The sequence below is a fragment of the Lampetra planeri genome, chromosome 22 (genome assembly GCF_965212315.1).
Source record: "Lampetra planeri chromosome 22, kcLamPlan1.2.h2, whole genome shotgun sequence".
NCBI lineage: Eukaryota > Metazoa > Chordata > Hyperoartia > Petromyzontiformes > Petromyzontidae > Lampetra > Lampetra planeri.
The window spans coordinates 3252104-3276780 of record NC_136128.1 but is presented as its reverse complement, the minus strand read 5'-3'; the positions used below and the strand labels follow the sequence as shown (position 1 = coordinate 3276780).

At 45.1% G+C, this 24677-nt stretch overlaps 1 protein-coding gene across 1 annotated transcript in view; it reads right to left on the bottom strand.

Annotated features, from left to right (window-relative positions):
* The window catches only part of LOC144724936 (CUB and sushi domain-containing protein 1-like), a 684194-nt gene that overhangs the window by 436781 nt on the left and 222736 nt on the right, over nucleotides 1-24677 (bottom strand). The window lies entirely within an intron of this gene.

The window sequence follows — 24677 nt, the reverse complement described above, 5'->3', positions numbered from 1 at the left end:
CTCTACAGGATTCATATCGATGATAAATTCGTTTGGCGCATGTCATCATCAGCATCATCATCACGATGCATGGGCAGATAGGTCGGAGGTGTCCACTGCGCATTTAGCAATTTGTTTCCACTTTCCTCTGTCTTGTGCCAATATGCTCAAGCAATTCTCTTGGCACGAGTAGATTATTTAAAATGGTGTGGCTTTGCTCTCCAACGCACCGGTGTGCTGTACTAGTAACGAATTTGCATGTTCTGTTTACGTGACAAACCTTACTAATTGGCTGTGTCGGGTGGTGGCGGGTTTAACGACACATTTATATATTTACGCGATCTAATCCAAACAAAACCTCTATTATGGATGATATTGGTCGCGAAAGCCTACGTGTTAAACTAGATTATTTATTTGAGAAATCTTGTTTTTTTTCTCCTTTACGTTGTTCCTTCTCTCTTACCTTCCCTTCCTCCTATTTATTTGTTTAAAAAAAAAATCTGTAATCCTGCTCGCAGTCTCTACGCAAGTGAGGCAGTGAGTCCAATGTTCTCACTCTAGCCCCAACCCGTGAGCTTTGTGTTTCGGGCTTCTGCTCGCAGAATTTATGTGACCCCTGCCCCCTCCCCTGCCCCTGTTATTGTCCGCGCTCTGTGCCGGGCTCTTGTCGAATACGAAAAAAAATGAAGAAAAACAACAACAGTCAAGATGAAGTCTCTAACTTATGTACTTTCTCGAATCATCGTGTTCCTCTTTTCTGTCACTCAGTGGTAATTCCAAGCGTAGACATGCTCCATTACTTGTGTTTTATTTGGCAAAACGTCCACGGTTTGGTTCCATTGTTTTTGTCAGTGCCCACGTTTCTGATTCATGTCACAGAAGCTGATATACGCCGGCGGCATAACTCCCACCGCGTGACTCAATACGTCAATGCAGTAAAGTCGCTGAACGCCGCCAAAGCGACGAGCCTGAAACGTCACACTCCATGTCAGACAGCCCGGAGATACACAGCCTAGCTACATATCAACAACATGAAATCCATTTATTTTTCGTTTTATTGCCGATTTCCTGGATGGACTCTGCGGCGTAGTTCATGCTTCTCCCTGCCACACTCAGTCCTCACGTTAACAACTGGGCAGCGACGGGTACGGGCACTCTACTCTTTGATTCTTTCGGTAAAGTCACGTAGGTATAAAATAAAATAAATCACGACGTTTCGGGCGCAACACGACGTTTCGGGCGCAGCCTCAAAATGTGATTTAATTTATTTTATTTTATACCTACGTGACTTTACCGAAAGAACCAAAGAGTATGGATCCCTGCAGTCACGAAAACTTCAAATCTTCGTACGGCACTCGTACGCGATACCCCACGGCTGCTCGCCAACGAATCCATACTTAATTTACTCACCCGCCGAATGGATAATAATCTGAATCAGAATATGTATTTATCCTGGAGGGATCCCATGAGCTATGAAGGCAAATTTTCCACAGATGTCCAGCAGGGGCAGGTCAGAAAGTTGCAACAAACAACAAAATAAACTGATACACAGGCGTCGCTAACAGCCCTTCTCCCACCCAGAGCAGCATCGGAACTCTCAGCCTTCTTATTCTCCCTTAGCGGCGAGCTATAAGAAGAGCTATAATCTCGGTGTCAACCCGCTGAGTCCCTCAAAGGATGACGGCCCATAAATCAGAGTCGAGGACTTCAGTGCTGCCAGTTCACGTCTCCCGACATAGGCCCCGGCGTTCTCCCTGGAAGCTGCCCTGCCACCCCCGCACCCCCCCTGAGCACGATATTATATGGTCTTCACCTTTTGTCAATGCACCCACGGCTGTGAACGCAGCACACCGCTGCCGATAGTGGTAAAAGGTATTCAAGGGGTATGCGCAGTCCTTTGAATGAAAAAAAGGTCCCGTTCCCGTAGCGTTCCACTTTATATTTCTACAGCAGCATCGTATTTGTTGATTTTTAAAAAAAATGTATCCCTCTACTTGGACGGGAGTAAATAAATATATAAAAAAGCTGAGGCAATAGATTCGTCATAAAAATTTTAGCAGCTTTATTTGGCATGCGCGCGTGTGCACGAGTGTGTGTGTACAAGTGCGTACGTGTCTCTGTATATTTTATTTTATCGGGCAATCTCTTTTTTTACCCCAAGATTTTATTACAAATCGTCCTCCGTTTTAAACAATCTTAACGGGTTCAAAGTTTCCTTTTGTGTGACAAACAATGTTCTTGTTCAATTTGTTTCTCAGACATTTTGGCAGGCAGGCAAACAGATCTATTGACACACGTTGACATCAATGCCCCCACCTACCAGGGCCAGCGATAATGCAGCCCTGCATTAGCAATGCAACGGATGAACAAATTCCATGTCGTGCAGAGTGTGCCGGCGTTTGCGTGTCAGCATCCGGCGTGACGGGAGGATGGCTTTGGCAGCTCATGAAAACAAATGAGCACTTGCTTGGGGCAGACAGATGCTTTGGTATGGGACTGGGTTGTAGAATGCAGTACAGCAAGTAGAACATACGTGAATAAATACAAATTTGAGCTGAGCGCTCATTCCAAGCAGGGCTTTTCAAACAATAAGCCCTGATATTCATATTGTTTTGATCTTTCGGTAAAGTCACGTAGATAGGCTCAAAGAGAATAACAAAAAATAACATTACTCTTTGAACCTATCTACGTGACTTTACCGAAAGACCCAAAGAATATGAATTCCTGCAGTCACGAAAGCTTTAAGCGCTGATACTCAGTGAGACTTGTTACGTATTATTGTTATTTACAAGTGACTTAGAATGCAGTGTTCATTTCTATATATGTTTTACGGTGCTAAATTTTACTTTATAAGTTTCGTATACAGTATTTCAAAGATTGTTGAACAAGCACATCCATAATCGAGTTTCTACTGCAATCGATCTACCTCTGTCACGTCAAATATTCACCAAAAAACCATGAAAGTCATCACTGTGGGTCGAATCATTAGTTCCTTGAAGCTCCGGTAGGGCTGAGATAAATTCTACATTCCTATAGAAGGGACTATGTTTTATTCCATGGGGGGTGGTGGGGAAATCACAGTTAACTTGTCAATAAGTACACAGATAGAGTCTCAACAACAGGTGGTGCGTGGCCGACTCCAAAGGGTTGTGAAGAAGACGATGACCTTGAATGAAAGTGGTAAGAACCAGGCTAGAGTCTACATAAGTGTTTTTTTGTTTTTTATTATTTTTTATTTTATTTTTATTATTTGTATTCACTATATTTTTATTATCATTTTTCTATCTACGTGACTTTACCGAAAGAACCAAAGAATAGTGGCAACATCGTAACATGATGTCGATCTTATCCTTACGGAATTTATATAGCGTTCTAAACGAGGGGCTTTAGAAAGCATTCACAACAATGGAGACGAGGTGAATTACATATATTATAGGAAGCAATGGGCTCATCTGTGATGCGTGAATTCTGTGAAATGCGAAATTGTTGATGGTAAATGATGATGAATGGATTGAATGAATGGGGAACGAGTGAAAGTCATGAGAATATGAAGAGGGAAAAATAACGATGACGGTGGTTATGAGGGGGAGATTAAGTGGGGTCGTGGCGTGAGCTCGGGAACAAGAAGTGAGTTTTGAGTGAGGAGCGGAAACTAGTGAGCGAAGGTGACTGCTTAATGTGGCGGTGGAAGTTTGCTCGAGTGAAGGGGAGAGAGAAGAAATAGAGAGAGAGGGAAAGCGTGAATTGAGCACACGGAGAAGGAGGAACAAAGAGAGGGACAGCCACGTTTAAGAAAGTAGAGGGCGAGAAGGCGACACGTAGGAAGATACAAAAGTGGCAAGATGTGGTGGGGCGAGATGAGGACAATGATAGTGAGTGGAGGCACACGACGTTGCGATAACAAAATCTTCACGATATTTATACTATGAGACCTCCTTTACCAGTGGCAAAATATAGTAATAGGTTTTTACCCTTTCAACTGGTACAAAAACTGACACCTTTGTACAAGAGATCATGTTTGCAATAACCACAACACAAGCAGTCAAAATGCAAACAAAAATAACTCTGATAATGATAACAGTGCATATCATTATCATTATCAGAGTTGTTTCTTTTTGTTTGCATTTTGACTGCTTGTGTTGTGGTTATTGCAAACATGATCCCTTGTATAAAGGTGTCCGTTTTTGTACCAGTTGAAAGGGTACAAACCTATTACTATCTTAGCGAGAGCTGAGCTTGGCGACGCGCAAAGTTGTCGCATCTTTTGGCGTGGGCTTTTCAAAGTTCTTCCGATGTAGTGAAAAACGAAATCAATTGGCACATTTGCCCCCACGTGGCAACTTGACTAGATTGGCTCCATCGGGTGGTGGAGGGTTGTGGATTAAAGAACGGCCATTGCACCTTCACGATAATCCGACCCGAAATCTCAACTAATTCTGAATCACGATATTGGCTGTGAAAGCCTACACGTCAAAAAGACTGAATAACAACAAATATTGCGTTTTAGTGTGGTGGTTGATAATGGAACTTTTAAGATAGGAAATTGTGATGATGACGAAAATGATGCAGGAAGTTGCATCTGAGGAAATTATGATAATGATGAAGCCAGTGCTGGTTACGATGACAATGTAGCTAATATTTGAGATCACGGTCACAATGCTGTAATTGGAGGTACACTGTATACCAAGAAATATAAATTCCAGACACATACTATTCAGATATGGATATAAAATACACTCTATATTCATATAATCAGTAAAACAGTTATTCGACTATTAATGCAATCCCATGAGAAATCAATACTATGCTCGCCGACATATCAGAACTAAGTGTGCTATTAGCACAAAGGGCATTCGTTATTTCAAAGCAGTCACCAGAGTCTGCGGGCCATAAAAGTTCCTCAAACACGTTTGGAGTTACGAATCCACACTAGCCACAGTGCATATTAAATATGGTTACATTCGCAATAACTTCAATTTACAATTTTGTTTCTCTCAACCTACGTGCGCATGTTTGTTTCTCGTCAATTTTGTTCACCTAAAAATTTAACTTAATTGCCTTTGTTTCCGTTTAAACGTGGGCGACTTCACAACAACGAAGCTCATCTCGAGCAACACACATTTCTTCGCGGTGCTGTGTTCGTTCGACAGGCTATGCACTTTGTTCCTTCGCAATCTCTTTCTCCCTGTCGAACGCATGGCGAGCGCATGCAAACCGCACGTCCAAGTTGAAGTCTTCGTGCCAATGCGATCGCTTCAGGAGTTGACGTGACGAACACTGCTCAGTCCAACTTGGGGCGGGGTGTAGGATTATGGTGGCATTGTCCGGCTCGGGTGACCAAGGGCACATTGTGGGTACGCAATGTAATTGCTAAACAACCAAACAAAATCAACCTTATTCTCAGAGATAGTGAGTTGTCTGTGAACCCATACATAGCCAGCTTTCACACATACAAAGTGTTCCCCTTACAGATGTTGTACACAATATACGTAGCTATTGATAACCCACATATGTATGTATGATGAACTTATTTCACGCCGTACGTAGCCTTCCATGCTAATCGGTGGTACGGGGGAAGGACAACAAACTAAACACAAAACGCAGTTCTAGAGAAATTAGTTGTCTCTGACATGGCTCGTGCTTCGGAAAAGTAAAAAAAAAACTGGGCCCCGACTATGAAAATAATGAATTCCAATCGCTGTTCCAGGACCCTCAATGTAGACGAGCACTTTGTCGACGAGCTACATCGACTACCCAGTGCAACAGAGAGGCATATTTACGAACCACGCCTGCTCGCCTGCAAGGGTCTGCACCGATCAACTCCGCCCGATCTCGCTGAGCAGTGCTCAGTGCCGGCCTCAATGAGACCCCCGATCGACGCCGTCCCTTCTACTACGATCCTCAGCCGACGATCAACCCTGCTGCTGCTGGACCCAGCGCGCAGGCCTTGTGCGATGATACGTGCAGTGCAGCAGTATCACCGCGGTGTCCACGAACCCGAAAAGTTGGAACCAGTTCCTGGTGCCAGATGTTCTGGATCTATCGCCGAGTCTTCACCAGTCTTTCGACAGCCTTACAACGGTGTCGTTGTTCCACAGAGCGTGCCCCGTGTGATCATCGCGCATTCCCGATGGACTGAACTCGTAAGAGTGCGCAAGAATAAGTGTTCTAAATAACTTTACTCGACTTACTAAACCTTTGGAGGCAATTCGATTTGCTGAATGCCCCATCAAGGTCAAGGAGTTACCAGGACCAATGGTGTTGATGCCACTACAACCTCACAATCCCTTACTTACTTGTGTTCCCAAGCGACACTGTTTATTTGTAGACAGAAACAAAAATGGATTAAACAAAAAAAATGTATGGTAAAAAAAACATTATGTGGTTACAAAACTGGACTCACAATCTGATCTTGAATTGGATGCACATACTGAAGATTGTGAGTTCAGGTATAGGTCAGGGGATGTTGGCAGAATTCCATCATTCAGATTGCAAGGTCATTAAAATGATTACCAATTTATGGGGAGTCAACATTCCTGTGAAATGTCCACGTGTGGCTTAGGACTACATTACATGAATGTCATGCTTTATTGTAACCCTATATGACACGTGCGTTTACATGTGTAACATTTAACGAAATGCGCGCCCTTTATAAATAAGTACGTTTTTTATCAGCCGTGACAGGGATTCAAACGCAGGCGAGGTTCACGGCAAAACGCGCGAAACGCACAGCACTGTCGTGTGTTAGCGATAAAGAACAAAACCATATACATGAACGTGGTATTTTAATAGATAGTGCCTTTTGTTTGATTATTTGCTTCCACATGCTGAAATGTATTCACTGACCACGAATATCAAATTGGACGGCTGTGCGAATCGGCTGGGGAACTGGCAGCCACTGACACTGCGTGAACCATAACACCATCACCCCCATACCATCACCACCCCATACCATCATCACCCCATACCACCACCCCCATACCACCATCACCCTCATACCACCACCACCCCCATACCACCATCACGCCCAGATGTCACCGGCTGCTGCTGCCCGAGGAAGCCGGCGACACGAATCCAACCACGGGCTGATCACGCCACAACGTCACTGTTTGCGAGCCGTGCGGGGCGGGGTGCACGGCGCAATTTCACTTCGAGTTACAGGAAGATTCATCCCGAGTCCAGCAGCAGTCACGGTGCGCCCAAGACGCGCCTCGGCTCCACAGCCGTAGCGAGACATGGCCTGTGCCCAGGGCACAATGTGCCGTGCCGTCCTCATGCCCCCCCTCTTCCTCCCACCCCCACTAGGGTTAGTGGGTGGCCAGCCCCACGTCCGTCCACCTTTGTCTCTCCAGTACTCATTTCTACACACCACCGCCACCCCCCCCCCCCCCCCCCCCATCGCACACGAGGTATTATTTGTGTATGTAGAACTTATTTTGCACCGTACGTAGCGCGCGGGGGGGAGGGGGGGAAGGACAACAAACTAAACGCAAGGTACTCATTTGAGGCTAAGTCGACCTAGAGGGAGGTCTATACGACCGGTTCAGACAAACTGCCACTGTCGCTGGTGGCCGCGAGCGGGAATCGAACTCGGCTCCAGGCATCGCACCACCCCAAGATTTCAGCCGCCACTTGGTTCGTGATGCACCCCCCCCCCCCCCCCGAGGCTATGCATCGTGGGCTGCCCGGCACAACGCTAGAAGCAACAATAATATATAGATGCGACTGGCCTGATCCTGGCTTCTGCACAAACACGTTGGGTGGGGGGGGGGTCCACGCTGGCGGCTGATCCAGGTCGGTATACGAAGCCTACAGCTGCCAAGGAGGGGATTTTGAGAACTGCGGCGTTGGCCCTCTGCACTGGGGAGTCCAGGCGGAGGAAACTATACACAGAAAACGTAACTTTTTCATTTTTCCAGGCAAGGCCCACTGAGCTACGTAGCTCTTTGTTTCGGAAGCGACCTGGCCACAAATGCCAGCTCAACAAAGTGGCTTATCACGCCAAATGTATATCAGCCAAAGATGTACTCTCAACGCACGCTTGTAAATGTGGGGGGCGGGGGGGACACCGGAGGACCTGGACACAGATCCAAGCGACATTGGGGAGAACGCGCAAACTCCCAATATGCAGGAAATCTAACTCCGGATTGTACTCACGACCTCCTGCATACCAGGCGAGGTAGTTAACATCTTGCCACCGCGACACCCCCATGTTAGGGGCAACTTCACAATGTATTATGTGCAGGTGCGGCGTGGGTTAGTGTGGGTGGGTGAAGGCTGGGACGTGCGCATTCAAAGTGCAGCACGGTGATGTTTTTTTTTGTTGCACTGACCTCTGCCGCCCACCATGCCTATAACACCTATTATTAAGCATGGAGATCGCCCATCCGAGCATTGTGTAGGCTCAAACCCCGCTCAGCTTCTGAGGTCTGACAAGATCGGGGTGCAGTCCTGGTTATTTGGTTATGGACACGACGCTTTGTCATATACAGCAAAAGCTTAGAAGCGCCATGTTCAGGTTTTGAACAAAGTCGATCTTGATTTGAAGCTTTCGTGACTTGCAGGAATCCATACTCTTTTGTTCTTTCGGTAAAGTCACGTAGGTAGAAAAAATAATAGATCACGACGTTTCGATCACAACACAAGCAACCGCCATCAGGTGGTAAACAAACACGACAGGAGGACTGCTGACGTCGCTTTGCTGTTTTGCTCGTCCCTTTAAAATGGCCGCACTCTCGTGCAAACTGGCGACCTGATCCATTTCCCGAGGATCTGCGGAATGACGCCGCTGAATGTCTCAAACGCTCCCGCGTCAATGTCCCACTCCAATCAGGAGGGTCGCTCCGTATCCCATGCTGCCCACACTTTGTGGACTGTGCGCCCGCTGACTCCGTTATGCCCCCTGCACTTTAACGGATCTCCTTCTGCTTTTGTAACCACTGCGGATTATATTGCATCACTACATTGGAATTCATGCAATAGCCCAATTTTGGTCAACATATGCGGAAACTGGGTAAAAATGGCACGAGTAATCATGGGCAATAAGTTTAAATAAATTCACCCGGCAAAGACGCAATGTTGTTTTCAAGAGCATTCCTGCTTCGGGATTTTTTTTTTGGGTCAGAGCGTTTATTTTGCACGTGTAAGGAAAGTGGAGAAACCTCTAAACAGAGAAGGTTATCACATTTACGATATTCACATTGACTGGTCACCAACCAACTCGCTACTCCTTGCGTCTGTGCCTTTACAGGCCAACATCTCGTGCATACGCTGGCTCCACCCCAACGTGATCCACCAACCCTGACAACCGAGGCACTCAGCGGATCTCAGCGGATCCATGTAAAAAAAACTATATTTATCCTGATGTGACCTTGGTGGGAGAGGCTGGTGCGCTTGATAAGGGCTTGGTATTGGCGACCTACAGCCAAACAGGCTGTAATGAGCTGATAATGATGATGAATACGATTATGATGGCGATCTCACGCTTACGTGCCAATTCGTCATACATTTTAATATTTATAACGCTGCCTTCTCTTCCTCCACAAAGCTTTTTTTTTATCTACCTAGGCAACAACACGCTCATTCAAATTTCGCTTCAAAGGCACGGCAGTGGATGTCCTTTAATTAGAAACTCCAATAGGATAAAGCGGGTATTTCGTGAATTCGTACATGTTCTGTAGCACGTGGATGCTGAAGCTATCTCTCTCCTTAGTTTCCTACATTTCGTCTGGGTCGATGGATGGCCGTTGCGGTTAGAGTTGTCAACAGATAAGCAGGGGTCAACTCAGCCCATCATCCCGCGGTCGATACAGTGACTAACACTTTGCAGGGAAGATCACCTCTGTTAAATATGAACTGGCCTTTACAATGGCAACATGGAACTGAGCACAGCCCCAAAATGGGACACTTTGCTTTGACTGCCTGCCTTTAACGGCGTGATTGCAAAGTGATACAAAATAACCCGTTAGTAGAGGAAAGTTGGTGACAGTGTTACCACGGATGGGTTGCACACGTGCATGTCAATCCACTGCTGGATGAAAGGCTCTCCAACGATACAGATCGTTAGGTTTAATTGGCCATACTGCATCATTCAGAAGCCTATAAAAACCGTGGTGGTGGGTTACCCATTCTAGTAACGTATGCCGGCTGGACTCTGTATATCTTCGAAGGATGTGACGAGATCGAGCGCATTCCGGCTGCTTTGTTTCGTAGGCAGTGGTGACGACATGGTCCAATGAAGTGGGGTCGCACCCCTCGTTATTGACATCTCACAGCCAGCTGTGGCTATTTCCCGACACAAGTTTGTTGCCCTGATTAGATTAGGTTTCTTTTTCATGTTCCGGGATGGCACTGGAGCAAATACGCTCGACTCACGTCGAGAAACTCGAAAGTTTCAATCCCAGCCTGCGAGATGACTCAGGCAATCATCGTCGCCGTGGGGATAATTAAATTAAGGGCAAAACGACGCGCCGATTGAAACCGGGCGATCTAGCAAATGCACGATAATTGCGTTGTGTGTGCTCAACGAGGGACACACGTACATATTTATGAAAATTTAAACTTCTAAACTCTTTTTGTTGAATTTTATTTTACCACGTAAGGCCCACTGAGCTGTATAGTTCTTTTTCAGAAGCGACCTGGCTACCACAAATGATAGATCATCAAAGTGGCTCATCATGTGGAAATGTAAGGCAGTCAAATACTCCAAACGCACGTTGATTCTAGATTTGGAGAAGAAAAACTCGAGGAACCCGGCGAAAAATGCATGCGACCACGGGGGAGAACATGCAGACTCCAAATATACAGGGGTCAGGGTCGGGATAGAATACCACGACCTCATACATACCAGGCGAGGTAGTTAACATCTCGACACGGCGGCACAATTAACAAACCACGGTGTAATTTTCTTCCTGCGCGTATGGCAGCAATGTGTTCAATCGCTCAATGGCAATGTCGAGGTCTGCTCGCTGCGACCGGAGGGTTTTCAGGGGAGGGAGTCCTTGTGGATTTGGGTTGGGGACGGTAGCCTTCTTGCGTTGGCCCCACCTGGTTGCGTGTGTTCGTGTCACCTTAAACACGACGAGTGTCGCCATCGAGACGGATTGGGCGTCATTGCTTTTATGATTAAAGGTAATAATAAAAATGCAGGAATTCACGAAAGTGCATGTTGAGAGTAACTCGTCACCATTAGTTGCTGGACAAATACAATGCAAATACAGGGACACCTCTACTTAAGAAGGAGTTATGTTCCAGAGGTCTGTCCAACTTTACTCCTGACGATTCCAAACATATTGTACGGCATGTACACTAAACATGGGGAATGGCTTTAAAAGTCGTATAATCTCCTGTAGATGTACAGTGAGAGAAAAAAGTATTTGATCCCCTGCTGATTTTGTACGTTTGCCTACTGACAAAGAAATGATCAGTTTATAATTTTAATGGTAGGTTTATTTGAACAGTGAGAGACAGAATAACAACAAAAAAATCCAGAAAAACGCATGTGAAAAATGTTATGAATTGATTTGCATTTTAATGAGGGAAATAAGTACTTGACCCCTCTGCAAAACATGATTTAGTACTTTGTGGCAAAACCCTTGTTGGAAATCAAAGAGGTCAGACGTTTCTAGTAGTTGGCCACCAGGTTTGCACACATCTCAGGAGGGATTTTGTCCCACTCCTCTTTGCGGATCTTCTCCAAGTCATTAAGGTTTCGAGGCTGACGTTTGGCAACTCGAACCTTCAGCTCCCTCCACAGATTTTCTATGGGATTAAGGTCTGGAGACTGGCTAGGCCACTCCAGAACCTTAATGTGCTTCTTCTTGAGCCACTCCTTTGTTGCCTTGGCCGTGTGTTTTGGGTCATTGTTATGCTGGAATACCCATCCACGACCCATTTCCAATGCCCTGGCTGAGGGAAGGAGGTTCTCACCCAAGATTTGACGGTACATGGCCTCTTCCATCGTCCCTTTGATGCGGTGAAGTTGTCCTGTCCCCTTAGCAGAAAAACACCCCCAAAGCATAATGTTTCCACCTCCATATTTGACGGTGGGGATGGTGTTCTTGGGGTCATAGGCAGCATTCCTCCTCCTCCAAACACGGCGAGTTGAGTTGATGCCAAAGAGCTCCATTTTGATCTCATCTGACCACAACACTTTCAACCAGTTGTCATCTGAATCATTCAGATGTTCATTGGCAAACTTCAGACGGGCATGTATATGTGCTTTCTTGAGCAGGGAGACCTTGCGGGCGCTGTAGGATTTCAGTCCTTCACGGCGTAGTGTGTTACCAACTGTTTTCTTGGTGACTATGGTCCCAGCTGCCTTGAGATCATTGACAAGATCATCCCGTGTAGTTCTGGGCTGATTCCTCACCGTTCTCATGATCATTGCAACTCCACGAGGTGAGATCTTGCATAGAGTGCCATGCCGAGGGAGATTGACAGTTCTTTTGTGTTTCTTCCATTTGCGAATAATCGCACCAACTGTTGTCACCTTCTCACCAAACTGCTTGGCAATGGTCTTGTAGCCCAATCCAGCCTTGTGTAGGTCTACAATATTGTCCCTGACATCCTTGGAGAGCTCTTTGGTCTTGGCCATGGTGGAGAGTTTGGAATCTGATTGATTGCTTCTGTGAGCAGGTGCCTTTTATATAGGTAACAAGCTGAGATTAGGAGCACTCCCTTTAAGAGTGTGGTCCTAATCTCAGCTCGTTACCTGTATAAAAGACACCTGGAGCCAGAAATCGCTCTGATTGAGAGGGGTCAAATATTTATTTCACTCATTAAAATGCAAATCAATTTATAAAATTTTTGACATGCGTTTTTCTGGATTATGTTGTTGTTATTCTGTCTCTCACTGTTCAAATAAACCTACCATTAAAATTATAGACTGATCATTTCTTTGTCAGTGGGCAAACGTACAAAATCAGCAGGGGATCAAATACTTTTTTCCCCTCACTGTAGATGGCACTGGTTCTTCAAGTTCTGCAGATGGAGATGCCACCACCGCCATTTATTGCGAGGTGGTTAAACTTACGACTCTCGGTCCGAACAGGCAACTAGACATATGGAAGGATTTGTTCATATGATCCTTATGGCGGTATCCCAGGGTACCTAATAATACAAAATGGCCGAGGCAATTCAATATTTTTTTTCTGGGACACTATTTATTCCAGGGGTGTAGTTAACTCCGCGACTGGGGTACCAATCAATCCAAAATCAGTGCTACTCTGCGATGTCCAAAGGCAGCGAGGACGATTGCGCTGAAATCCTGCACACTCGTACGCACCATAGTGCATCGTGTACAGCTCGAGATGAGTCGATAGCCGCATCGCTGACCATCAACAGACTAAAAGTACTGCATCCCGGGGTACTGCCATAAGACTCATATCTCTGAAAGTTCGTAAGTCGAATGTTGGTAAGTAGAGGAGTCTCTGTATATGTTTCTTAGCATTTGGTGACACATTGCTCCCGAGATTCTGAAAGCCCGAGTGAAAACATCGGTGAAATGTTGAAAGAAGCGTCAGAGCTTAACACAACTAAACACAACGCAAAGCACGTGCACTTGGAATACCAAGATGACGATGGTGGCTGAAGGGAGGTCAGTTATTCATGAGTGAATAAAATCGCTCTTCAAAGGGAAGCAACGTTTATATTTTGCATGTGGCCAAGGTTGAAATTAGGATCTCAAAGGAGAGATGTTGTAGTGAAGCAGCTGGCATTCATACCTGGAATATCAGCAGCCCAGCGGCTGACGCACGGCAGAGTAACGATATTACGTGTGGCTTTGTCAAAGGGTAAAGGAACATTGACTCACAGCGGAAAAGATTGAGTTTCTAAAAAGGCTGTGTTCTCTCGCTAAAAATAAGCGATGGCTCCTCTCCATTGGTGGGTGAGATCCAGAGGTGGAGATTTGACATGCCTATGTAGCACATCCACTCTTGACTCCCCGTGAAGTGATACCTATTTTATTGACCCCAGGGGGATAATGGGATAAGTCAACCACCAAAATGGGCTTGAGTCAGTGGCTCTTAATTCACCATTATTATCATCACCATACTGGAATAAAAATCTATACCATGTCTCCCATGCAGGGCATCATCTCCAGGCACTGAAACAACGGTATGTGAGACCATTACAAATTAATAGTTTGAGATAATTCATTTTTGGGTTAGGCCACGTAATGATCAAACCAAATATGTATCTTCAAAACTCTCCACCACCCAACAACATCAAGTAAATGAATGTTTACATCTACAGGCATTGAATTTACTAATTATAATTAGTTTCAGTTTACGGATAAGCTGAAGACCAATCTACACATCCGAATATTAGCAATTACGTTCTGCATATCTAATTGCTAGTGTATAATTGCTACATTTTGGACAATAATTGGCAACGTAAAAAACTTGTGCACGTCACAATTTCGTTTGGCTGTGGCAGGTGGGGGAGGGCTCAAAACGACAAAGATTTGGTCGGCTGGTAACGTGGCCTAATCCAAAAATCTAATACCAATCATATTGGCTGCAAACACCTACTCGATGTCACGGTCGGAGGAAAGTGATTATGGACTAAATATAACGTGTAAAAAGAACAACGCAGCATCGACAATAACACTAAACATGTTTTTATTTTTATTTTACTAGGGAAGGCATACTTAAACTATGTACCTCTTTTTTAAGAAGTGACCTTGCCACAAATGATATCTCAACGAAGTGGCCTATCACGTGGACATTTATAGCAGCCAAATACTCTAAATGTATGTGGAGGGAAACACCGGATGAGCCAGAGAAAGATCCATGCGACCAGGGGGAGAACATGCAAACTCCAAATATATAGGCATCAGGGTTGAGAGCGAACCCACGACCTCCTGTGTACCCAGCGAGGTAGTTAACATCTCACCACCACGGCGCCCAAACACACAGATAAACAAGAACGACCAACATTGGAAATCTATGCTGTGCCTCACAGTCGGTTCTAATCCTTATGGGATGCGACACACACATATACACGCAGCATATACGAGAATGATATCCGACGCAAGATAGGTGGATTGTTTTGACCAGGTGAAAACGACAAGCTCTCGCCAATTTAATTCGCAAGAAAGGTGAAACTTTTATGAGACTACCCACTCCCCTTGTGATTTAGGCCAATGATACCGTTAGACGAGGTTGACTTGATTTTGACCCGCATCTTCTTAGACTCACTTTTTCACTCCTGACAAACAATCATCGTTCGTCACACTTGCCTGGCGATTCTGTCTTAACACAAACCAGTGTCTCAATCCATTTGCTGTGTATCGTAATCGTCAAGAGTGAGAATACAATTGCGCCCGCACATCTGATGCCATTACAGGTCGTAATTAAATCCCTGATTGATTTCTTTCGAGCCTGATTTTTGCTGTCTAATTGGATAGGTTCTTTATTTTTTTCTCTCGGTTTGCAGTTTTGTGAGCCCCACCGGTGTAAATGGAGTGAGCATGCAATGATGGTATCGTGGGATTGAAAATTAATCAAACAGACGCATCCATTGCATGGCTATGTACTTCGGTCAACAGTGGTGATCCAGTATGAAAAAGATAAGAATACCAGGGTGACCCAAAAAAAAACGGGCCCCGTGTACACTTTATGTGATATCTCCTTTATTTATTCACCGATTGCCCTTATTTTACAGAACATGGCAGAATCAACGACCGTGAGTACACCAAGACCCCAGTGGGAGCTGGGACAAAGAATACACTGTGTTAAATTTTACTACAAGACAGGCTCGTTTAAAAAAACCCAGGACAGTTCCATGCGTCAGTTCGAATGTGTTAAGGCTCCATCCAAAAGCAGAATTCAGAACTGGGTGGCCCACTTCGAGAAGTATGGGACCGTGGAGAACCTCAACGCTGCCAGTGAGAACCGTCCAAGCCACTCGGGACGTCCCAAGAAGCGAACAGCCGAGCTGGTCGAAAGTGTGAGAGAGTCTCTCCAGCAGAGTCCGAAACGCTCTGTGCGTAAGCGAAGTCAGTCCCTCGGTATGTCCCGTGAGACTTGCAGGAGAGTGCTGGTGAACGATATCAGGGCTTACCCATACAAAATACAGACGCTGCAGACCCTTACAGCCTCAGACAAGAAGCAGAGGAGCGCTATGGCAGTCAAGATGCTCGAGAAGATCGAGGAGACACCAAGTTTCCTTAACCTCCTTTGGACCTCAGATAAAGCCCACTTCCATCTTGACGGAAAGGCGAACTCCAAGACAAATGTCTTCTGGGGGTCCTCCAGACCCAATGAAGTAGCCACCAAGCCCTTGCACTCTCCTAAGTGCACGGTGTGGGCTGCAATCTCGGCCAGAGGCATCATCGGACCAATTTTCATCGAAGAATCTGGCACAGCAGTGACAGTCACCAAGGAGCGGTATGTGGAGGTCCTCAAAACCTTCAAGAGTGAGCTCCAGACCCTCTACCCGTCGCTCATGAGCAAGTTCTGGTTCCAGCAAGACGGAGCAAGTTCTCACACCTCAAACCTGTCCCGAGATTGGCTGAAAGAGAACTTCGGAGGCCGAGTGATCAGTCTCAAGACTGATTTTGAGTGGGCACCCCAGAGCCCGGACCTAAGCCCCCCAGATTTTTTTCTTTGGGGATATCTTAAGGACAGAGTCTACGCAGGGAAACCCAGAACCATCACGGAACTCAAGGAAACCATCAGGGAGGAGATGAGAGCCATTATCAATTCAGTCTGTAAGAACGTCATGGACAACTTCGTGCTGCGCCTCAAGAAATGCACGGGGCTAAATGGAGGCCATCTAGAACACATGCTGTAGAACGGAGAAAAAAAGGCCAAAGACCCTAGTGTTTTGATTTGATGTTTTGAATATAATAAACTAGTTATGACCAAAGTTTCATTTCATTCGGACAAAACACTAAGAAACGGGGCCTAATTAGAGTTGGGGCCCGTTTTTTTTGGGTCACCCTGTATATCTTACGCTTCCTAGCAATAAAACAGGTGTTAAGATGTTCAAACACCAAATAGACACCACTCGCAAGGATTCGTGTCTGCATTAACCACACGTACTTGTGGTGAACATGCAAACAAACATGCTCCTGATAATATATGACATTGTCTTTGAAAATGATTGGCCTACACCATCGACAGCCTTATTTAGGGCCTAGTCTCATCCATTGTCAGACCAGAGAACGCCAAAAGTGGTGTTTGACCATCTTAACACCTGTTTTATCGCCAGAGAGGGTAAAACCTATTTTTATTTTCTTCACACTTTGATACTGGCAAAAGGTCCCAGTGGTGATCCAGTGGGAATTTTTACCTCCGTCATGGTCACGTGGAATTTCCACCACTGGCTGAGGAACACACTTCAAAAATAAAACATTCCTTAATTTATCTGGAATCCTCAAAGGACTATTTTTTGCAAGAGAGCCTTGCTTGGGGCAATGTTGATCTGGCGGCGTGTCGGTGCGGGATTGAATGTGAATGTCAACAGGAAAGACATATACGAGGAGGATTGCTGCCTCTCCTGACCGAGTATCATGAACCGACGTGTACACTGGTGTTCCACACGTCATAGCCTCCTGCATATATACAACTTGCCTGCCAAGATCAATTGCGTTACATGCTTTGTGTGCGATAAGAACAATTATGATAATAAAAAAATATATACAGACCTGTGCCAATCTGCCTCAATCCAATCATGTGACTTGCCTCTCTCTAAAGGCTCAATAACAAGAGGTCAGCGCAGGTTGGTGAAGGTTGGGGGAGGGGCGGAGGCGGGGAGAGATGAGAAAGAGGTGCCCAGGGTGAGTTCAGAGGTCAACCTTGGCCAGGAGTTGAACTCGGGTGTCTGGGACTTGCGGTACAGATGCCACCCACTACACAGGCACTTCTCCCTCTACTTACCCTCCAGTGGCATCACATTTACAAGAGCCACCACAAGCACCTATAATCATCTGCAAATGTGATGCACAAGAGTGTAGGCTATTTGTTGTTGTTGTAAGAGAGGCCTTAAAAGGGAATTAAGGAAAGGAAAGATACCAATGTTACCCTTTAAGATTTGTGGCTGCACGAATGAAAAGTTAAAACATTTTTATTGTGCCTCTAACTCCAAAACACAACTGAGCTTGCATTGTTAAAATGTAAACAGCAACTAATAAATACGATTTTATGTACCCGGAACAACTTTAAACATAATTAAAACGGAATTGTTGTTCTGCTTTATATTCCAAGCTCGAACAAATGCAAGCGCAAGTCAAAACATCTTTCCGTGACAAAAACACATTAATAAAAGTATTACGTGCCATCTTTGTAAATTGTGGAAAATCATAATATTATAAACCACAAACACATGCTTAAGCAATTCGCTGATGTCTGGTGAGATGTAAAACGCACACAGTTTATTTTACCACCATATAAGGAACACTGCCTTCTCAGCCAGACTTGTTTAATGGAGCAAAATTTGAACCGGTTTCAAATGCGCGGGTCTCATCAGCAGGGTACGGGCGCATCAATGATATGTTAAGACGTTAGACCAGAGGACGCCAAAAGACTAGTCTCAAAAGAAAGCTGTCTCTGGTGTGGATCAATCAGTTTCAAAGACAATGCATATATGATCAGAGTACGTTTTTTTGTTTGCATTTTGACCACGAGTATTGTGGTTAATGTAGACATGATTCTTCGTAAAAAGTTTCAGTTTGGTGTTTTAACATATTAACACCTGTTTTGTTGGCAAAGGAGGTCCCATGATTTAAAAACCATTATATTGCTTACAATGTGTATCTACTGTGGTCTCACAGGGTATGTGGGACGGCATTTGCCTATGCAGGCTGACCCATGCTGTGATGAAACTCAGAAAGCCAAAACCGGTCCAGGGTTTTCTGTCTAACAAATTCTGCTGAAAACTAGATTTGGTCAAGACGATCCCTACTCTTTTATTTTTACAATACTAGCAACCTGCACATCCTTGAGACATGATCGTCTGCGCCTCCCAGCCAGCCAGGAGAACTTTGAATCATTCATAGAGCGCTGTCTCTCTTCACCTTTCTCTCGATTTCTCTGCGCTGTTTTTCCCAAGTTACCTCTCACTCCGCCCGCCTCTGTTTCTGTGCCTCTCTTCCTCTGTCCCCTCTTCTACTTCTTCCTCCCTGCGCTCGATCTCTCTCCCTGGTTTTCTCTCAACCTCTCTCCCTCTCATATTTCCACGTCTCCCTTTCCCATCTCAATCTCTCTTGCCCGTCCATAATCCGCCTTTCCTCTCCCTCTCTTGGATTGAAAACGGGCCGTAAATTATTGTTATTTATTAATATTAATCCACCAATGCGATGCTATCATGATTTTATATAATAAAGCACTGCAATAAGCGGGAGGAGAATAATGACGGCTTAAATGTTGAGGCATTTAACAGGAATGAGAAACATGGTTCATGACTGCATTTGGAGATAACCCTGCTGAGAATGCTGCTGCTTTCATCGTGTCTAATTTCCTTTGCACGGGAATTTACCATCCGAGAAAGATACCGTAGAAAGTTCAATAGCCAAAACGCGTATATCTTCAGCAACTATTCTCATGAATGTTTAATACTTCCTTAACGAAATATAGGGCTGCGTTGGAAAACTCATTTTGAATTCTGAAACTTGAGAAGCATTCACTTGCATATTGTGACCGAAGTGATGGGGAGAATGGTGTGCTACTTTCATAACAGATGATGAGATTTGTGTTCCAGCATGAGTCATCAAAACCACACACAGCATGACAAGATTATTCCTTGCAATGAAAACTCAGGAACTACATTTTTTTAAAATGTGTTTACATAGTTGTTCGGCTTTACTCAGGAAAAAATTAATAAACGTATTTTGTGACGTGAGTATTGCTCACATTTGATCAGCGACAGAGCAAGGCCAATTTGCATCCTCAATTAGGCCTGTAATTAGAAATATGTTTTTATGGTTTCGTCTGTGTTTAGAGAGGTAACAGAGATGACAGTGTTAATTCCATTGACATACATATACAACATATACATGACATGACAACCTGGATGAATATTTTCTTGTAAAATGAACTAAAAAAACAACAAACTGTAAAAACGCACCATGCAGTTTAACACGTAGGCTTTCGCGACCAGTATTATTCATAATACAAGCTTTTGGGTTAGATCGCGTTATTATGAATGTCACAACCCTCCACCACCCGACATGGCCAATCAGTAAAAAATGTGTCACGTTAACAAAACTTCTTCAGGTGTTTGAAGAGTGAATCCACAACATTTAGAATTTGAGTACGACGTTTCGCTGACAATTACATCCAGCATCTTCGGGCGATTTGCCAGAATAGTGAAGCCATCCACCAGCTTCCGGTCTTAAATAGTGCAGGACGACGTCATTATTGAACCCCATCGGGTGGTGGAGGGTTACGACACATTTATACTTAGGCGATCTAACCCACGCACCATGCAGTCGGTGTCTTGTGGAAAGAAACAGCAATCTCCAGAGTGTCAAACAGAAGCTGCCATGGCATTCATCATGGCAAGCATTGCCCCTGACCCTAAACAGCTAATCATGTGGCGTCAGAAACAGGTGGGGGGCGGCCTGAATAGGGCGGGGGGGGCGCAGTCTCGTTCAACCAATGGAACGTCGTTAGCTCATTCGTGATTGATGAGCCGAGCCAATCTGTGGGTGACAATCTCAAGGTAGTGCGAGGCAGGAGACACGGGCCACTTCAAACTCCGGGGTGCGCTAGTGTCGAGTCGAGTCACGCCTGAGTGTCTCCCTTGCCTGAGCGAGCGATGAGGCGGTGCTTAAACTCCATTGGGCAACGCTGGGCCATTGGTGGAAATTCCATGTTTCCGTTTGTGGGGGGCCCCCGGGGCTCCATGAAAGATTGACCGCTGCAGACTTCCCACGAAGCAGTATTTATTTTGAGTCAGCTGGATAGATAATAGTTTGACATATATTTGAATGGATAACGTTGTTCCCCATTGTGCACTTCCGATTAGCACGGTCGGCTACTTATGGTGCAAACTAAGTTCAACATACATGTGTAATAAAGGACTCTTAGGCGATGTTGGTCTCCGTCTGTCCTTTATTGGGTTCTTGTCTCGCACCCCGCGATGTCCCCGGTCGGACCCGCACCTCTTCCGCCGCGTGCCCTCCGCACGCCGTTCGAGTCCTCCGCACACTCTGCAGCCACTCTGCTGCTCCGTGTGCTCCCGCACACTCTGCAGCCACTCCGCTGCTCCACGTACACCGATGGTGCCGTGACTCCGACCACGTGGCACTTCGTGCCACCCCTCCGCCAGCACCCCGCATGGCTTCTCCTATCTTCACTCTCTCTCGACTCCCAATCCCTTTCCGGTTCTCCCCCTATATCCTCCTCACGTGACCCTGACTTCTCCTCCTCCTCACGTGACCCTGACTCCACCCCCACTCACCCCGACGACCAGGCTCCACCTCCCCTAATACTCCGGCCCGCGTGAGTTGTGCGGAGGCAGCGCCCACCCTGTCCTTGCTTGCATTACACATGTTACATTATTCGGAAAATCCCATAAGTGAAGCAAAAAATTGTCGTTTGAAAATGTGATTAATTTCATCAACATTACTTCACTGCCAAAATCCATTGCTGGATTCAAGCCTTCCCACATCGTGTCAGTCATAGGGGTTTCTTTTGACTATACTTCACCCTTCTGGTCATTGCGGGTTGGTTAAGGGGGACTCAAGTTCAGTTTAAATATCATCATCATCATCATCGTGACCCATGGGCAGATAGTCCGCAGGTGTCACACTGCATAGTTCATCATTTGTTTCTAATTTCCTCTGCCTTGTGCCACTATATGCTCAAGTAGTGGCCACATCAACCTGGCACCAATCTCTTGTGATGTCGTCGTCAAGCCATTCTCTGTTAGGTCTTCCTCTGTTAGGTCTTCCTCTCTTTCCGGTTCCTTCCACAACAACAACACACTTTGACTTTTCCTGTTGTTGTCCATCCTACACGTGTGTCCTAATAGTGGTGCCAGTTTCCTTCTCATCACTCCCTGCATCATCGCCGTCATCAGGTTGTCTTCTTCTACGTGCAACCTTCGTCTTACGTCTACGTTGGTCACTCTTTGGGGTCCAGCTTAGACGCAGTATCCTCCTATAGCAAAACATCTTGAATGCCAATATCTTGTCTCCGTCAGTCTTTTTCAATGCCCACGTCTCGCAGGCATAGAAAGCTGTGCTGAACACGCATGGTCTTAATATGTTCAGTTTGGTCCTTCAGCTCATTCGTTGCTTCTTAAGATATTATTGAATCCTGCCATTACTCCTCTGTCTTCCGTTCAGCCGTTGTCCCATGTCAGTAGACTTACAAAGTACACAAACTCCTTTACATTCGCAATCTTGCTGATTTATAGTATTACTTTTATTTCTCAAAGTCCTCCCTTCTGAATAACATCGTCTTTGTATTTTCAACGTTAATCCTCAATCCTGCATCCTTTCCTGACTTATTCAACCTATGAACGCTTTACCGCTGTACTACGCAGCTTTTTTTAATCAGATCTATATCGTCCGCGAATCTCATGTTACGTATTATTCTCCTTGTACAGATATTCCAGTGCCATTGTAGTTTAGATATCACTTGCCACTTATGTTTGGCCGTGGCTGGATATTGAACTTGGATTGCCAGGTTCACAGCCCAGTGCACCACAGCTCCATGCATCTGTGCGTTACTTGAATTGATAACCCACGAAAGCACCTTCACACCTCTTTGAAATGTATTCGCATTGTATAGTTGTGCTGTATTGTAAATGAAACGTTATCAATGACAATAGTTCATATACGTATATAGATCTCACTGCACCTCAAGGGTCATTGCAAGAAGTTTCTATCAAAGATATTATTGATGAGTTCCCAGAGGGAAAAGAAACCAGTCATGCACAACAAAGTGGAACGATACAAACTCCACACAAAAACGTCAGCAATACACAAGCGGCAGCGGAAAAGTTTGCGGAAAAACAAATAAATCGATGGCCTCCTCATCGCCGATCGCTTCCCACATTCTGGACGTTGCAGCTCTGATGACTTCCCAGTAACACGGCGTATCTGGGCAATACACTTGGGGAGGATCTCAAAGGGAAATTACCTCTGTTGTTCATAATAATAAAGTTTTTTTTGGATTAGATCGCGGAAGTATAAATGTGTCGTAACCCTCCACCACCCAACGCAGCCAGTAAGGTTTGTCACGTAAACAACGCGTCAATTAGTGACTATTTCAGCCCACCGGTGTGTTGGAGAGTAATTCCACAACGTTTTAGACTGGCTACCTCCGTTGTATTCTCACATGAACCGCGTTTATTTTATTTCAGGAAAGTAATGATCGACCTTGATGAAAACGTCTTTCTTCTTCTACGGAGTCTTTCTTGAAGTGATAAACACTTGGGCAATCCGTGTGTTCCAAGGCTTCAGTCCCTGTCTGGAAGAACTCTTTGTCTCACCTCTCCAGCCACTCAATCACAGAGCACATTTACGTCACTACTGTTAATTAAAACATTAAAACGCTTAAACCAAAAAGTTATTCTTCATCTGCAGAAAACATCTGTAAGGCACTGGGCGCCTTACAGACGTTTTCTGCAGTTAGTATAAATTGTCTCCATAACTCTGAATTTGTTCACATTTTTGGAGCAATGGAAACAACATGTGTACCACATTTGCAAATTGCTCATTTGTATGAAATGTGGTAAAGTTGCTCAAGACTATGAGACATTTAACTTGCGCTTAGAATATTCCACCATCCTCTCTTCCCCCCAAACCAAGTCGACAACGTGTCACATGAGTCACAATGCCACGCGAGAGTGCACGCTTTGGTTCTTTCGATAAAGTAACGTAGAAGGGAAATAATAAAATAATACAAATTAAACATAATAAAATAAAAATAAAATTATCACTATTTTTATTCTTTTATTATTTCCCTTCTACGTGACTTTACCGAAAGAACCAAGAATATGAATCCCTGCAGTCACGAAACCTTTAAATCGAAAAAAAAGTGCACGCTTTTTTAACTCTGCGAATATAGTGGCCTCTAGTGGCCACACATGTCATTTGAACCTATGACATGCACCTTATCAGCGTATCATTACGCCCCGAGGTGGCAATATGTTAACTACATCGTCTGGTATGCAGGAGGTCATGGGTTCAATCCCAACCCTGGCGCCTGCTGTCTATTTGGATTTTGCATATTCTCCCTGTGGCCGCGTGGATTTGTCTCTGGGCCCTCCGGGTTTTCCCTCCACATTTAGAATCAACGTGCGTTTATAGTATGCCGCTGCTATGAATTTGCACGTGATGAGCCACTTCCATGAGCTATCACTTTGGACCAGGTCACTCCTGAAAAAAAAGCTGTATAGCTCAGTGGGCCTTACCTGGTAAAAAAAAAATGGGTGAGATGAACTTTTTTTTTTTACCCTTCGCTGTAGTACCACTTGTTTCATGAGACCAGGGAATGTTTTGTTCATCCTTCCTATCCGATGCACTGCGTCTGGATGTATGTATCTATGTATGTATGTACAATGAACTTCTTCAGCACCGTACATAGCCAACCTCGCTAATCGGAGGTGCAGGGAGAAGGACACCAAACTAAACAACCAAAGCTGCTCTAAAGAAACGAGTTCTTCAATCGAGATGATTTAAAGGTGCAGCGCTCCCACTGGCTCCTTGATATCAGGCCTGCGTCCCATTGCCCCCG